General features: G+C 37.1%; 1 protein-coding gene across 1 annotated transcript in view; it reads left to right on the forward strand.

Annotated features, from left to right (window-relative positions):
* Nucleotides 1-293: 293 nt before the first annotated feature.
* Nucleotides 294-17583, forward strand: part of LOC129718897 (solute carrier family 41 member 1) — a 105118-nt gene continuing 87828 nt past the window's right edge. The window contains exon 1 of the mRNA XM_055670108.1: nt 294-442. The gene's annotated coding sequence lies outside the window, so the exon portion shown is untranslated. The remainder of the gene's footprint in view (nt 443-17583) is intronic.

The raw sequence follows: 17583 nt of genomic DNA on the forward strand, positions 1-17583 counted from the left end.
GCCTCCAGATATGCAGCATGCTTTGCCTCCTATACGTGACATTTCGAACTAAACCGGCAGTCAAATCGGTCATAAGTCGACAGTCGACTTCAACTCCTAAATTCACACATTTTGACACACCGCCGCACTACAAGCGCAAAGCCGGGAGAAAGGACACACCGCGAAGCGGTGAGAATGCGGAATTGCAACATTGTTCGTAACATTTTCCCACACACATACATGTGAACAATTGTGTATACAGATAGATAGAACACAAGGACATCCTTTCCATCCAGAGAATCGAACCGAACGAAGGAAACGAGCACGCCGCGGCAGACAATGTGATGCAAGATGTGAACCGAACAAGTCGTGTGCGAGTTTCAATTTTTCGCTCGAGTGTCCAATCCAACCTCTCTTTCGTGGAGTCCTTTTGTTGGAGGAAAAGCAAAAATTGCTTCGAAAGGTAGCCGAGGATCCGTCCGGAAAAATAGTTAATCTGTCTTGTGATATTCCGTGGGTGCTAAACCTAGCTGCTAAGAGAGTGTGTGGGCAAGGAAAAATTGTAATTGCGTAAAGTGATGAAATTGTGAGGTTGGAAAAGTTGATTATCGATTGGGTGAACTGTGCAGCAGCAGCAGCAGTAGTGCTGTAATTCGTTGTTCTGGAAGAGTGATCTTAGTCTTGGTTTCAGTGCACAAAGCAAGAATATTCTCTAGACTGAAGTTTGTGTTCGGAATCGATTAGAAGAAAAAAAAAGTTGCTTCATTATCGGTACAGATCCTTAAATTCTGGCTCACACAACAAGGCAAGCAAGTGACGAGCAGCGATTGAAAGTGTTCATATTGAAACGGTGTCTATTCTACAGTGTCCAAAATAGAGCTAAGAGCGTGTGTTTGGAAAAACCTACCGTACTCGCGATTGGGTGAATATTACTCAATTTTTTCCTTGACAAATTCAATCGTCTAAGCACACAAATTTGCAACCAAAAAAAAACGCTGTACTTAATGGGCTGTTGTTCTATTTAGTAGAAATGCTGTGTGTGTGTTTTAGATACTCTGTGGATAGTCATTTCGTTACCATTACTCATTTCGAATAGCATCGAGAAAAAAAAACCCACAAAAAGTCAGTCAGTGCTTGATGTTAAAAGTGTCACCTTGCATTCTCATATCCAATCGCATCCGTCGAAGCAAAAACAACAACAACGTGTGTAGAAAATCGATATTCTAGCTTCATCCTCTCAGCTGAATGTTCACCACTAACATCACCAACGCCATTCGCAACGTTGTTCTCTTGGCCGTTTCTCTTCCTGTTACCACCTCCCACTCTGTCTAGTTGTTAGTCGAGTTAGTTTCCATCCACCCCGCCCTCATTTCACCACCCATTTTCAGCATCGCTACAAACATAAAAGAACAATAAATCACCACTTCTAACTACAACACCACCACACTCTACTAACTGAAGTTTAACATTTGGGAGGAAGAGTTAAGTTCAGGGTCTCGGTTCGATTCGTGGTTTGGGAACAAAAAATATGTCAAATTTGACGTCGTTGGACCTGCAACAAATGGTCTATTTTGGTTCAAAGAAGCGCTTTTTCTGGTCTTTTCTGACCTTTCGAAGCGTTCTTTTTTTCGCAATTCTTACTACATTCAAGATGTTTATTTTAGTCTTTTTCGGGCTGGCCTTCAGAGCCGCTTTCTTCATTGCAATTCGCATAGTCGTCGCATGTTAATGGGAAATTCCAAAGAAACTGGCACAACTATGTGCAGCACAGAAGTGTAAGATCCTTCTGCTGTTATCCATTATCAGCAGAGCTCGAATAAAGGATACAATTGTTGACACACGTGCGTGCAACCCCATTTTTGCGGGACACCATTCGCAGCACGGGGGGATTGTGAGTCCTATTAATTTACACTCCCACACGTGCGAAACGTCATCGCCAATTAGACACGCTCTGTACACGTACACACATGCACACTCGCAGATCCACAAATTGATTGGATTACCACGTGGCATTCGACCGAAATCATCATTGCCAAAAACATCGACTTCACTTTGTTGCTTACTGGAAAAAAAAATCGTACCCACGCTTTACCGTTTATTTTTTCCTGTTGGGACGAAACTCTGTTGCCGAGTAGATTTTCCGATAGTTTTTTCTTTCTTTCAGTGTGCTGTTTTTGGTTAGTTAAAATCAATAACATAAACATAGAAATAAGTTCGAGTGCGCTTTCTTTTTGCGATTCTGTTAGCGATAGTGATAACCGAGGGGAACTCCTCGGTAGAAACTTGAGAACTGTACAGTAAGCTAATTATAAAGTTCCACTTCAATGGCGGTCGTTAATTTTCCTGTTTATTTTCGCGCAGTCTCGTGTTCACGTAGCAGCGTGAAGGAAGAACTATTCAATACGTTTGTCAATATACTCTACACCACTGGTTGTCATTATACGAAGATGTTTTTCAGCTTTTTATACATCTCGTGAAAAAATGCAGAACAACAACGAAATGAAACATAGCACCTAAACTCAATCTACTTTGCTCGGTTTGGTGAAATCATAGATTGCTGTGTTCTATACAACGAAATGTGAGTTCTGTAACACTCGGGAGCTGTCATTTGATTTTTATGTAGAACAAATTTACAAATTGATAATACGAGTAGCATAATTACAGCAGGTAAAATTTATTATTACAAGAAAACGTTGAATGCCTCTTCCAAGACAAATAATGGACATGGACCCTTTTCAAGAAAGTGGTCATGAATGTACGCATCCCTTTTATGGTCAAGTTATATTATGCCTTAAAACCTCAATACCCCTATCAGAAGAGCTGACCACAAATCCGTAGGAGGCAACAACAATGGCCATTTGGCGGTTCTACTGTAATTAAGTACACATCAACGTTCATCTTGATTCGCAGAATAAAGGGAGGACACACTATTAGTGAGGACAGATTCACTGCAGAGCACAACAACCCTCTGTAATTAATGTTTTCATGGATCATCTAATTTGCATATTTTCCAGTCATTTGAATAGGTAAAAAGCAGGACATATGGTTATCCTTTTCAACGAGAAATAACGGACAAAACATAAATTAAACTCGAGTTAAGTTTGAATCTATTTTTTATATAAAGGATATATATTTCTTAAAGGCACCTTAAATTACTGCTGGCGTTTGTTTTATGCAGTTTTGACCCAAATAAGGGATCATTTACTATGCTAAACTAGCTCTTATGGTCAAAAGCTGCTTGAGATCATTTAGAATGGCACACAAATTATCAGGTTATAGATCACTGAAATTAAAATCCCGAATTCATAACTCAGAAACCAAACACTGATCGATGGTAGGTCATGTGACTTATAAATACCTCAACCGCAAAAGATATTATCCAACCAAAAAGCAAGCCAAGAAACCCGCCATCAGTTGTGAACCGGACTTTGTCAAATTTAATATTTGCTTCTGCTTCTGCTTCTACATCGAACGATCAATAAAGCCAAAAGCGACATGATTTCTCTATCAAATTTAATGCAATTAGTGTTCAGAAGACGAACTTGGCAGCAATTCCATTCTTTTTTTCGTTCTCTCGTGCTGCCCGCTACAACCGGTATCGATTCACAGACAGTCGTACCTGTGACTGCTTCGATGAATTTTATCAGATCAAACTAGGTTGAAGAATTCTAAATAGGATGTTCTCTAACAAACAGCGACCCCCTGAATGTCAAACACGAAAGCAGTGCCAAATTGCACTGCACTCTATATAACTGTACATTCACGTATGGTTGACGCCAGCAGACACCAGCAGTGGAAAAAAATTATACAAATAAATTTTCGGCTGGCGGTTTGGCTGTAGTTCAAGGTCAGCAATTAACGATGCCCGCCAACGACGTGGTTCTGGAAAACGTGAACCAAAGTTGTTGCATGATCATCATCACTAAACGAAAACTGAATTGCGTAACACGGACAAGCAATTAAATGAACTGTGCAATCCGGTTGGAAATGTGATCCTTGCTGAGTAAGAATTGTGTTGCATTCGTCGACACCAATTTATTTTGTAAAGTCTGGTAAAAGACTGCACTGTCGGTGGAATTTGATTATTGATGAAAAATAAATATTAGGGTGATGAATCATGGGTGCAGCAGTCTGAAAATGTGTTAATTCACAAAAAAAAACTTCTTCTGAACATCGTTCCTAGAGGTTCATTAGGATTTTTCTTTTTTTCAAACAGATCCATTTTCGAGCACAATTTGCCGTTCGGATAGCTATTTTAGAATAGAAAAATTAGCAAAATCCCCAATTTCGCCCGAGATGGGCTCCATTTCACCGAACTTCATTCAAAACAAAAATAATAATCTTGAGAAAGACTGTGATCTGTAGACTTCCAGATAACAGACGGTCTGCATCTCATGGCTGGCAATAGCGCCGCATTATTATGATCGGTGTTCCGATTTTCGAGTCTGCAGAAACGACGCCATGGTAGTCCTGTGTTCGTACTAAGGTCTTTTTATTGAGCTTGAGTAGCACCATGGTTTTCCCGTAGTTTGGTTCTACAATATGTTTTATTACCGTTAACCAGCTTCCTACACCTTCCCAATTTTCTGTCGCGGTCATCCTATCCCACTCATCAAGATCTGATTTAAGAGTCCTTGATAAAACGCAACAGAAAGGTTCTGGACCAAAACAAATTTGAGAAAATACTTGTCTTGCTAGTGAGTCGGTTTTATCATTTCCGCAATGCCATAGTGTCTAGGTTCTTTGGTGTTAACTTTCGAAATGAGAGAAAGAATCAGCACAATAATTCAGACTTACAAATAGGTGTTATCAGCGTTTTAAGTGTCGCTGAATTTCTCGATAGTCCTTCTATTCTACACCATTTCAAAACGAAATTTATGGCACATTGTAATCTGGTTTCATAAAACGCAATCGAATTTTCTGAATAAAACTGAAATTACAACAAAGCCGATCACTCCGGAGCCCCTTTCAATCGTCAACAAATAATGATCAAAGTATTGGTGAGAGAATTTCCCTTTGTTGAACGGTAATCCAATCCATACTATGAGGTTGTTTCCTCCGAAGTTTCTGGTCAACTTTACCCGAAGATACCACCACTGCATATCCTCTATTAATTCTCTCGGCTATCTTCCGATTGTTGATACCGGTATCCTTCAGCTTGACGACAGCAACATTGCACCGCCTACTGATTATGATACTTTTAGCGTTGCAGCATAACGTTATGGCAGATGATCAAGATGAGATGAGATTCCGACTGGGCTTTTAGAAATGTCTCATTAAAACGAAGATAGATTTTTTTGCAAATCGCCTGAATCAGTCCAGAAGTTTTGCCCAGATGAAATTGTTCATGCAAACAACAAAGTGTTCAACCGGACAGAAATATTTTTCGGCGCATATGAAAACGGATGCAATTCGAATAACTTAGGCTGGTCATTTCAAACACAGCATGGGGCCGGCGTCATCTTATTTTTCCGAGTGGGTAGTAAGGAATAGGGAAGGTTCATGGGTGACAAAGGCGCAGCCGAGGGGGGGAGGGTAAGTGCGACCTACTGATACCTGAACATAATATTATGAAAAATTGACAGTGCAATGGGGTGCCAATTTAATGTTGAAGGGAAACTAGATTTTCGAATTTCGTTCAGTAGTAATGTCTGCATTAATTTATCAATTCCTCCTCAATTTTCGCGTCAAAATTGTTGGAGTAAGTCTTACGCTTCTGGTTTGCTCAGAAACTCTGGATGAGACGCAGCTGAGGAACGTTGGGTGGGTTGGCCGACCTGGGTACCGCATCGATTTTCAGCTGCTTCATCTCCTCCAACATTGAGTAGTGGGCCGACTCCAGATCTGGCCAGAGCACCGCGTTTTCGCCTCTATGGTATTTTTTATGTATGACGCAACTTCTGGCAGGCACTTCGTACTATAAACTTCCCCGATCACGGCCAGTACGGAGTTTCTCGCTGATTGTCAGCAACAGCAGTACCTTCTTTGAGAACTTGGTGTGTGAAATGAATTTCATCTCAGAGCTCACTTCCTTCGTGGGCGAAGCAAAATACGGAGTGCCCTGCCAGTCGTTGCCATCCAGGTATGAGATAGGTCTCGGCGTTACCACTACCATCACGTCGCAATTCGCCGGAGAAATCGACTCGACCATCTTAATCAGCCACTGACACTGCGTCATTGCCTGCAGCTCCGAGACCAAGGGACGGGACTGCCGCTTTCTGATGTACATGTTCGCCAGGTTCCACTGTTTGGCCGGTTGCAGCACCGACCGTACGCGTACGCAGCGATGTAGACACTTTTCCATCGGTCTTCCACTTCAGCACTCTATGGAGTTTCTGGTTCTCAGGGTCATCAGCCGTACGGAATCGGTCTTTCTTTCGATGCTCTGATCGTAGTCCAACAGTGCCAAGATGTTGTAGATACCTGAACAAGCGTAACCGGTGTCCCTTCTCCGTACGATGTCCGTTTTCGACGCGGCGGGTTCTTTGATCGCGCACGCTTCTCAACGAAGTATCTTCACTGTTTTCACCATCACGGTTAGGGTTCACATCAATTTTTTCTGCTGACCCATAGGTTCCTATGATTGATGCTGCATGGGTAGTTTCGTCAGTGCGTGTAAAGGTAAACCAATGAAAAATCATCATTTTTGTAGCATTTTTCCAATGCAAATGTTAGGGCTCAACAATTTTGTCTTCGGACTTCTGATGAGGTTTCACTTACAGTCGTTAAAGTCTTACATTTTTGACCAACCAAAAAATGCACAAGAGTAGTTCTTGAAGTTTCCGGAATCGTTTTTTTTTTTTTGATAACAAATCCCTGCATTTCTAATGCATGAAATATCAAGATCTGATGTTATTACATAAAAATTTGTTTGAAAATAAAAAAAATGCAGGGCATGGAAACTTTTGCGTTGAGAGACTCTAGCTACATCAGAACCCAAAAGAGATTAAAAAACTATAACTTTGACCGCTTTGAGGCTCCACTTCCCGAAGTCCGATTGAGCTCAAATTTGGCATGGAAAATTTTCACGAGAAAACATTGTTATCTCTAGAACTCTATCGTAAATAAAACAATTGAAAAAATAATCTTTTTCCCTGGGAAACTTTACAACTGTACATAAATCTGTAGATTTATAACCTCTCGCTCGACAATATCCATCGAAAAATCTGTCGCTCGCAACATTATTTTTTTTTGGTTTTGTCCGATAGTTCCGTGTGGATAAGTACTCCAATGGATATTTTCCGAGTGGGTACTACTACCCATACTACCCACATGAAACGCCGGCCCTGACAGCATCGTATTTTTTGGTCAAAAGCACAAAATGCCCCAGTTTATGTAACCTTTTATGAATTTTTTTTTTCGTAGTAAAATGCTTCATAATTCAACCAATCGCGTGCCAGCAAAAATGCAATCCAAACCCAGGTGACACACGACGATAAATTGTTGTATAAGAGATCTCTCGGTGGGAGAGGAGCTTCTAAGAGGACAATCTCTTTCAACCGGAAGAGAAAACTGAACATTTCTTATCCGTTTCCTATTTGCAATGTTGGTAATATTAATTAGTTCATATAAATGATAAAGTGGTAACATAAACTGATTAAAAAAAAAAAGATTTCGGGCGCTAAGAAGCGCAAATGGTGTTGTCACAATTTGCGTATGTCGCGAGATGATTCTCGTTTTTTATATTTTTGGCAGTATATCTTAAAAAAAATTACGCTAATAAACACAGGTGTTGCCTTAGAACTAAAACTGGGCTAAAATGACAGGTTATAGCTTTTGAACCATTCTTGTGAATTTTAGTGCCCCTAGCAGAGATAACTTTTTCAGAGACTTAAATGAGTTTTCCCATAAGCAAACGTAAAGGCGACTCTACTCTGCGGCCTTCTGACGCACTTCTGCTTTCACTAGAGGCACCAAAATTCACAGAAACGGTGTTGAGCTTTAGGACAACATTTTTTCGCTTCGTCGATCATCACACGATCTTCCCGAGTTGTGTTGCATCATAGCTCGATGATTAAAATATGATTGCATTTAGTGTGAAATAATTCTATTTCAAGGACTTTGAGCGCCACTTTTTTGTCACTTTCAATAAATATAAAACTACGATACCACATTTCATAATTTGCAAGGTAAGAAAATGCAACATTACTTCAAAAACGTGTTTGTATCTCTGAGAAGGGCCGATTGTAATCAACGATGGAAAATACTTCTAGCGATTTTGAATACATATAAATTAAGTCTAAAATGCCTTGAAATTGTCGTTAGTATGCGAGTATGATGTTCGTTTTTTTTCGTCAAAAAAGAGATTGAATGACTTTATTCCACTAGGTGAGTGCGCTAGAATCTACGCTAGAATAGAAGAACGATCCGTTGTGCCCTTTAATTTGAATTTGAAATTTGACGTAACATTTTTATCCAGAAGGAATCAGGCGGTGAAGTGATAGTCTACATACATCTGTGTAACAGCCACTTTCAACATTATTTTCGAATGACTTCAAGTTAAATAAACAATTGTTACCTATCCGTTGGTTAAAAAGAGAGTTGAAAAAGGATTATTACTGAAATTTACCGCTTCACACCATCAAATTGTTTAATCGAATGTATTCTATCACTTTTTGCAAAAAGCATACTGACATAAAACAGACTTTCTTAGTTTTATGTTAACCTTGCGGTCGTGTCTTATAAATAAGCTAAAAATTGTTCAAAGTGTTACCCATCACTGGCGATGACATTGGCAGAGCTCGAATGCCATCACGGTAAAAGTGCTCATCTTTTGAGGCTACCCACGATCAGCCAGACCATGCTCCGTCGAACGAAACAAGTGATACGATTATTACTTGACGGTGCAATATCTGATGAATATAGCGGATGATGTAGGCCTCCTCATTCAAACGTTTCTGTGTAGTAGAATCTCTTTTTCGAGTCTCTGCTCGTATTATGGCCGTCTTTCGCGCAGTGCTCGGTTTATACGCATCAATTGGAGCCGTAAATACTTAACACCGACCGATCCCATAAATACACAGCACAAGCTTTTCTTAGGTTGCCGTAATGAATCCATTTTTCAGCACCCGTCCCGATGCGATGAAGAAAGCCCTTCCTTTTTGCCTTTTTGCCACTGGAGTAGTTGTTCACATGTGAAAAGACGACGCTCAGCGTTCTTTGGCTTCACATCAAAAGAAACCCAAGTTCTTTATTTTGGTAGCTTAAAAAAATAATGCCAATAATCCAAAAAAATAATCCCAATAATCCAAATAATGCACGGTGCCCCAAACATAAATGCTTTTCGTACTTTTAAATGAAAAATGAAAAATCGTTTCGATTCTGTACATCTTCGAAGAAAAAAAAAACACGAAAAACCGCTGAAAACCCAAAAAAAATATTTTTTTTTCATCCACGCCCAAGTCTTTAAGAGACTGCAAGAAACTAATGAAACTACCTGGGGAAGCAACCACGAATCCCCATCTTTCGAGTGAAAAATGTTGTTTTTGCAGCTTTTTGCAGCTTTAAGAGAAATTTCATTTCGAAAAAGTGCATTTTGTTATCTAAAATGTCCTAAACCCTATGAAAAAGTTGAAAATTTGCCCAAAGTATGTTCGGCAGAATGATGTATTTTTTAAATATGAAAAAATATCTAGAACATAGTAGGCCTCTAAAATCTCATGAGAAAAAGTTATTTAGTATTTTTCGGTTTTTAAAAACTTTAAGAATTACTGTGTATAAAACTACCTGTATGTGGTCGATTTTCAAGAGGTAGAACCAAAGTGTCTTCAGCAAAATTTTCTACATAAAATTGTCTACAACTTTACTGAAGAATTCGTTTCGATTTGATAAGTAAATAAAAAAATAAATTTTTTATCTCACTTTTAGGTGAATTAATCAAAAATTTATTTGCATTAAGGTCTACAAAAACTTTGTCGAGTACAATTTAGCGTTTCAATGGCATTTTTATACTCGAAATGCTGACGATCACGTTTTTCGCGTTTTAAACCACTGTGCAGGGAGTCAACCCGATACAGTGAGTTCTATAGGAAGTTGTGATCCTTGATACAGGGAAACAATTTTTGGACTGATTTTATTAATCCATAATAAGCTATATAGCTTATATAATAAAATTCTTTACAAAATTTCGACTTATTATATATTCACAGATACATCCCGAATTTGTTTTTTTTATTTTACCACACACTTAATTTATATCGGAAAACTTCCCAACAGCTGATCCTACTCGGCGATTTTTTTGCGGATGTCAGCCATATATTTCATTTCGCTGAATTTATCAGCTGTTGAGTTCTCCGCAATAAAATGTGAGTACGTTTTTTACTCATTACAGCCATTATATGTCAGACAAATGTCAAAATCTTCCAAATATTTGACAATGAACTAGATTTCTGCCACATTTGGTTCGTCTTGTCCCACAAAAAGATCATCACTTCAAACTTTGTCACACGAAATGTTGCACACTTTAAGAATTTAATCCAAAGAATTAAATCCTTTTGTTTAGTGTTCGACATCGGAACGAAAACGTTGGGTCCGCGTTCCGGTCCGGTCCGGTCCGGTGAAAAATCGGAACTAGCTCGTTCCGGTCCGGTTTGGGTCGGTCCGATTGGCTTCGTTCCGGTTCCGGTCCGGAGTCCGGTCCGAAATCCGGGAACAAAAGTTGCCAGTTTTTTCGAGAGGGTTATTTTAGTGAAAAAATTTTATTTATGCATGTTGAAAAATGTTTGACTAAATCAATACAATACAAACTAAGTTTTGCAATTTGTTTTTCTATTTTTTCATTATATTTTTTTTTCTAATTGAAAAATTTGGAGTGTAGTAACAAAAAAGGCTGGTTCTACAATTTTCCTAGTTTTGGAACATTTATTTAAGCCAATATTTTAGTAAAAGTAGCTGCCGGATTCTTTTCCTACTTAGTCTGTTTATGCGTGATGTGACGAGGACCCGTCCCAAAGAAAATTTGTTTTCGAGTGGAACACTCGATGCAGAAACACACAGGACGTCTCTTGCCATTAACGACAGGTTCGGAAATCTTTCAGAATTGTTCTGAATGATGAAAAGAAAACAAACAACACCATAAATGAAACAAAAATTATGTATATTGTAACTCACTTTCCACCAATTTAGCCGATGGCATTCAATTAACAGGGTGGCCAGGAGATTTCCAATTTTAAAATCCCGGTTTTTTTCCCGGTTAGAAATTGATGTTTTTCCCGGTTTTAAAACGCATAAATATATAAGTTCAACCACGTTTATTTATTGACAAAATAATTTTGTGAGAGAATCTTGTTTTTAATATCATTATTTGATTTCAAAACTTGAAAAAAGGTTAACTTCTTCGGCACACATGTATTTGCTGTTGATTTTTCGACTTTTCATGGCTGAGATTTTCATTATTTCACTCAGCTAAAATCAGGATATAATTTAGAATCAATTTGTGCTTCATGTTTCAGAATGTTTTCACATAATTTTTTTATTTATTTTGAACCGTTTTTTGGAACAATTTTCTGTCATTTTGGACTTACGTAAATAATTACTGTTTAACTAAAGCAATATTTGTAACTTTCTGCACTCTCTGGTTGAGGTTTTCAGCGTTTTGTAGAACTGGTTTCTGCTTTTTCTAACCTTTAATATATATTTTTACAAATTTGGTATTTAATTCAAAGTTGTTTTGGCAGTTGAGCTTCGGAAACGACAAACCTTTGAAATCATTTTCTATCATTTCAAGCCTTGTGAAATTTCATTAATTGTTTTTAAGCTTTGTTATGGATTTTGGGCTTATTCGAAGTGCTTATTTAAAAATAAAATATAAAAATTCATTTTCCACTAAATCTAAATTGAATTTCAAATATGATTGTGGATTTTTTTAAATTCAATTTGGAATCTTTTCTAGAGGTCCTTCTTCTGATTTCTCGTCAGACTAAAATTTAGCAATTTTTTTAGCTAAATTCCCAATTCTGAGTTCATTTTCTCTTTTAAAACCTAATTTTAAATTGAATTGACTTAAAATTTTTTTATTGAATTGACTTAAAAAATTTTTATTATTTTTTTCTTGTTTCCTGATAAATTGTTCATAGTCATTTTTAGTTGATGAGAGGGAACATTCTAGTTATTTTTCAGAGTTTTTGAAATAATTAGAACATATTTTTTGACCCCGAATTGAGATAGTTTTTCGTCTTGCCTGAATCTGCAATGATAGCCGTTTCTGGCAATTTTAAATTTGTTTAAGAATAAATATAAATATAAAGAATAAATTTTTGCATTTTAAAAAAAAATCTATTTAAAAAATTGAATTTATTACTTTTATAATATCATTGAATTCTTTTCATATTTATGGTGCATTTCTGGCTTTAAATTAAAATCTGATTGCTGACTTGTATCGAGAACTTTAGAAACATTTGAACATATCTTTTATCTTTTTATAGTCTCTGTAAACGTTTCATAGCAATTGTGAGCTGAATTATGTACAACTGTGTGTATTTCTGTCGTTCAAAATATTTTTTCCGTTTCCTTAAGGATCTCTTGAGGCTCGGTTATTGTCTTGACAATATAGAAAGGACTAATTTGATACCATTGTTATCCTTACGTGGTATTGTTCCAGGTTTTTTTAGGCGAATAATTTCCGCAATGGCCCTTATAGTTTTGCCTTTTTTATTTGAAAAATATGTCTTTCTGATTTTAGAGGAGTATGCAAGCAATTTGAGAAAAAAACAAAGACAGGCTCTGCATTTTAAGCCTCTAGAATACTATTCAATAAACTTTGCATTGAATTTCAAATTATTTTCGTTGCATCTGGTTTTTGAAACGCAAATTCTTTAAAATCAATTTCTGAAATTTCTGGCCTCAAGACATTTTCTCAAGCGGATTTAAGCTTAACCGATTACCGGTGGAGAAAAACCAGTTTTTACCTCAAACAATGAACTTTGAACTCTGGTTACTAATCTACTATATGCAAAATTAACATAAACTGTATTGCATATCAAGCATCAATCTATTCTCTAACAATGCTGAATAGTTTCCTCGTGTAAATTTTCAAGTATAAATGTTGAACTCAAATCAAAGTTTGAATGTCAGGTAATGCCATATGGCATCATACGCCGGGAATGGGTTAGGTTACGATTTTTTTATTTTTGCTTATTTTCTGATGGTCTATTTCTGCCACTATTATGTCAATCACCGACACCCGGGGAGGCGACTTCAACTAGAATCTTAACTAACGATCCGTTGATTAACGGACCGGTGCCAACGGATTCACTTTCCCATGCGATAGAAGAACCCAGAGATTTTTCGCCTCAGAAAATCTCCGGAGGATTGAATCTAGATCAGTTTTGGTTGACTGTGAGTGAATAACGTCATCATACACCCATCAACACCTATGGCGTTGGGATTCGAACCCAGATCCAGCGTGATTGGTGGAGGCATTACTTGTTTCAGGTTTAAAATATTTTTTTATCTTAGTTTAGTTTTTGCCTATTTCGAGTTAACATATAAAATTTTATTGGAATCATTCTTGACTTCTCTGGCCTTCAAAATATTTTTTAGTAATTTGAAGTTTTTACCTTCCCTGGGATTTGTAGGTTTTTGTTGGCGATTTGTAACCCAAGATTCAAATCTTGTTTCTTTTTAAAGAGTATTTTTACATCAATTGTGAAGAATTCGATACATAACTTTGAAACAAACTCAGCCATAAATAACATTAGACGTTGATCTAGTAAAGTGGTGGTTGTTTTGATGTTTGATCGCCACTTACTGTTGAAGCCCTGAACTAATACAACAGATCCAAGCATGTGTAAATGAAAAATAATGTTAAAAATGGACATGATAAATTTCCCGGTTTTCCCGGTTCAGTTTCGAATTCCCGGCTTTTTCCCGGTTTTGAAGGTTTTCCCGGTTCGCTGACCACCTTGAATTAAGCACAAACTCAGAACAAGTTGTGCGAGTCTATCAGTTGTTCACTAGTTTCGAAGTGATAGCAGGAGCAAAATTGAAATAGCCGAAAAAATGTAACAATCAATGTCTTTTTAATTTAATAAGAACCATGTGATGAATTAATGCATATATTACAGGTTAGAAAGGCGAGCAAGGCCATATGGGTTGACTTTTAATAAAAGCAGCGGATGAAAAACTTGCTGCGTTCTATGACCTAATTTTTTTTTTTTTTTTAACATGATGATGATGGTCCCACCTCATACCCCTACATCGGTTTGAGCTGGACGATTTATCTATATGAGATATTTTTAAAAACATGCAATGTAACCAGTTGGCAAACAAATAACGGACTGGTTATTAATTTCAGACATAGTAACCCTTCAAATGAATACCAATAATTAAAAAAAAAAAAAATTTGACGGATTTCCAATTCAAGGCTCATCCAGAACGTTTCCAACCCGAAAATTATCTGGACTTGATTAGGAATTGAACCTAATGTTTAAGAGCGTGCACTAATCAGAATTGGTTCTAGATAACGATCTAGAACTACGAGAGAGATCCAATGATACTATAGTTCTCGATAACGAGCTCTACAGATCACAGGCAAACTCAAGCCTTTTCAGTTTTCGCTCCAAACCCTATTTTAAATTGTGAAAACAGATGAATTGTCAAAAAGAAAGTAAAATAATTTAGAAAATATTACAAGCCAAAAAGCAATTTGTCAACCCGATATGCTTTTTGTTTCCATTTCAGGGGTTTAAACCTGATGTACTCATATCAAGATTGTCTATGTCAGTCTCCGCGCGCGTGACTCAAACATGTGTAGCCGACTCTTTTTTTTTACTCTACTATTTAATATTATATAACTATATTCAAACAAAAAATCCATCATCATCAATGAACATAATAACTTAATGTACCAAATAAATAAAAAAAAAATATTTCAATTTTACAGGAGTTTCTGGCAGCACGGCCGTTGGTAGGCGCGTTAAAAATTACTCCGTAATATTTTCGTGTAATTCGAGTGTATTCTGCTGGATTTATGGAAATAGAGTCTGCAGTTTAAATTGACATTACAGTTCAAGTTTGAATTGTGTGAAGTTGGCATGAAAAAAGAACGATATCATGTGAAAATCGTCCGGCAAAATGTGTTTTATTTTTCTGTTTTTTTTTGTAAGCCAACATCCAACGAAGAAAAAAATGTCAAAGTGTTACGTCATACAGTGGCAAGTGCTATAGTAAATGTTGAACGAAGGCGAGAGGAAAAGGGTCATAGAACCTATATAAAGCTAAGTATTCTGATTTTATTCGTTCGATTATTGTTTCATATAACTAGCGCCAGTTAGAGTAAATTGTTTCAATAAGAAAGCGCTAGAAAGATAATTCTAATTGGAAAATTTTGCTGTGACGCATTGTCTGTCTGTAGGGATGTGCAAGTTGTTACGTGTTAATCGATATTTCTTCTATATATACACAGGAAAAAAAATTTTTTAATTTTAAAAGTTAAATAAATCTACAAGCAGTAAGTGTTATGTTTAGTTTTTGCGTTTCATGCGTCTCGTGGAGCAGTGCACTGACGTCGGCAGGGATACTTTAAACACCCTGCCTGCGTTGTCAATTAGCCGTTTTGAAAATAATTGATCTATTTATTTGTTTATTTTCTTGGTAGATGTCAATCTGGGTGCATTGCTTACAATATGTCGAGATTTATTTTAGCGTGGTTTTGTGGAGTCGTTTCATTTGCTAAAGCTCTGCTTGAATAATCAGAATTGCCCCAATAGGTGAGAGCTTTAAACCTTTGTACACGCTGGCTCTCACAACACGGAACTGGTAGCATTAGAATATAATTCATAAACTTATCGCGGCCTGACCGAACGGTTACAAACATTTGGCCCAGTTTTATACCCTTGTTTGATGATTTTTCTAGCTTTTGAACAAATATTGAAACACATAGACAATTTTTATTAATTATGTGAAAATTTTGTTGGTTTAGCAACTAAATTTCGATTGCGATTGCTTTGGCATTTTATCAATCAACTTAGAATTCAGTCTTGTTCGATATGCATATTGCATTTTTTTAAATTTTTGAGCTATGAGTGCATGAAACTTTGCCAGTTTTTATACTCAGTAGGTATCTTAACTTAAATACAAAACAAAAGATTATCGGGGCGAAGCATTGTGTCCTCTTGCGTATGCGTCGGTGAGAGGGAATAAAGCGGTCCTACATAATGCTCCGGTGTAAACGTGTCTTCGGCCTTGGTGAGCTTTGCTCATCTAAGAATTATCGGTGTATTGTGATTTCCGGGATGTACCAAATCATTATTTCGGAGACTGTACGCCCGTCGGTTCTTTTTTAGCACGTTACGATTCAGAATAGGTTTCGTTCGTTCGATAAATATTGTAATTATTCACGACAAAGACAAACCCTGCATGGATGCCAAATCTATTCCTGTTTTGCCGGTTCCCTTATTTTCCTTTTTTTTAATAAAGCGGGTGTTTTGGCTTTTTCGTCATACAAGTGGTCGGCACGCTCTTATTTGTTTTCGAAGAAGGCAGTTCAGTTTCGTGTGCGGTATTTTGACTGCGCTCAGTGTGACTATCTCAATACAGCGCTCTATCGGTTATTTGAGCTGGGACCAGTAGTTTGCGTAGTTTGCGTTCAGCGTGCGGTTGTTGCGTTTTACGAAATCCATTCGTTTCTAGGTAAATTTGAATTAAGTTCACGGCATTAAACGCAAAGTTTAGATACGCAAGAAGATTACTAGATCGTGGCGCGGTTCTATTTATATCGTCTCCTGGTGGCCGGCTGCCCAGAGACCGAGAAGTAACCATATCGTGCGCGAATTTGTGTAGAGAAGATCGCACCATCAACCTCGATGGATCCAGATCAATTCCTATGCAAATCTCTTCCTCTATCAATCCGGTCACACAAATATCGAGGCAACATATTATTAAAAATTTTATATAGAAACACCATTGTCAAAAAATATACTCTTTGCTTCACAGAAAGCCATCGCAATGCGTCCAGCATAAAACTCGAGGAAGTGTATCTATTACATTTTAATATTAATCGCATAATTCTATTTTGTAAACGTTGCAATCTCAATATTTGCGTATTGTTTGCCAGGAATAAAATGGATGAGCAGGAATCTATATGTGGTGAAATAATTGACTTGTACAACTGAATTTTACTTCTAATAGTCAATTCATCCTTTAACCGGCACAAGACACCGTATTTTCTGGCCATTTTTTCGATGACATTATCAATGTGAGACTTAAAAGTTAATCTGTCATCAATAATTACTCCAAGATACTTTATTTCATTTACGCGATCAATCGTCTCACCATCAATTTCAATATTTACGTCTAGTCTGGAGTTGGCTGAAGAAATTATCAAGTACTTTGTCTTACAAATGTTTAACTTTAGTTGCTTAAATTTTAACCAATTCGCTAGATAATGTAAATCTTGGTTTAGAAGTGCTACAACATCAAGCGGATGCTTCGCTGCAATGAACAGAACAGTGTCATCAGCGAATAAATTAATATCACAGAACCGTAAAACTCGTTTCATGTCATTAATGTAAATAACGAATAAAATGGGCCCTAGAACACTTCCTTGCGGTACACCAAGTGTATTAGCAATGGAATCCGAATCAAAATCGTTAAAACGAGTCTTCT

This window comes from Wyeomyia smithii, chromosome 1 (genome assembly GCF_029784165.1).
Source record: "Wyeomyia smithii strain HCP4-BCI-WySm-NY-G18 chromosome 1, ASM2978416v1, whole genome shotgun sequence".
NCBI lineage: Eukaryota > Metazoa > Arthropoda > Insecta > Diptera > Culicidae > Wyeomyia > Wyeomyia smithii.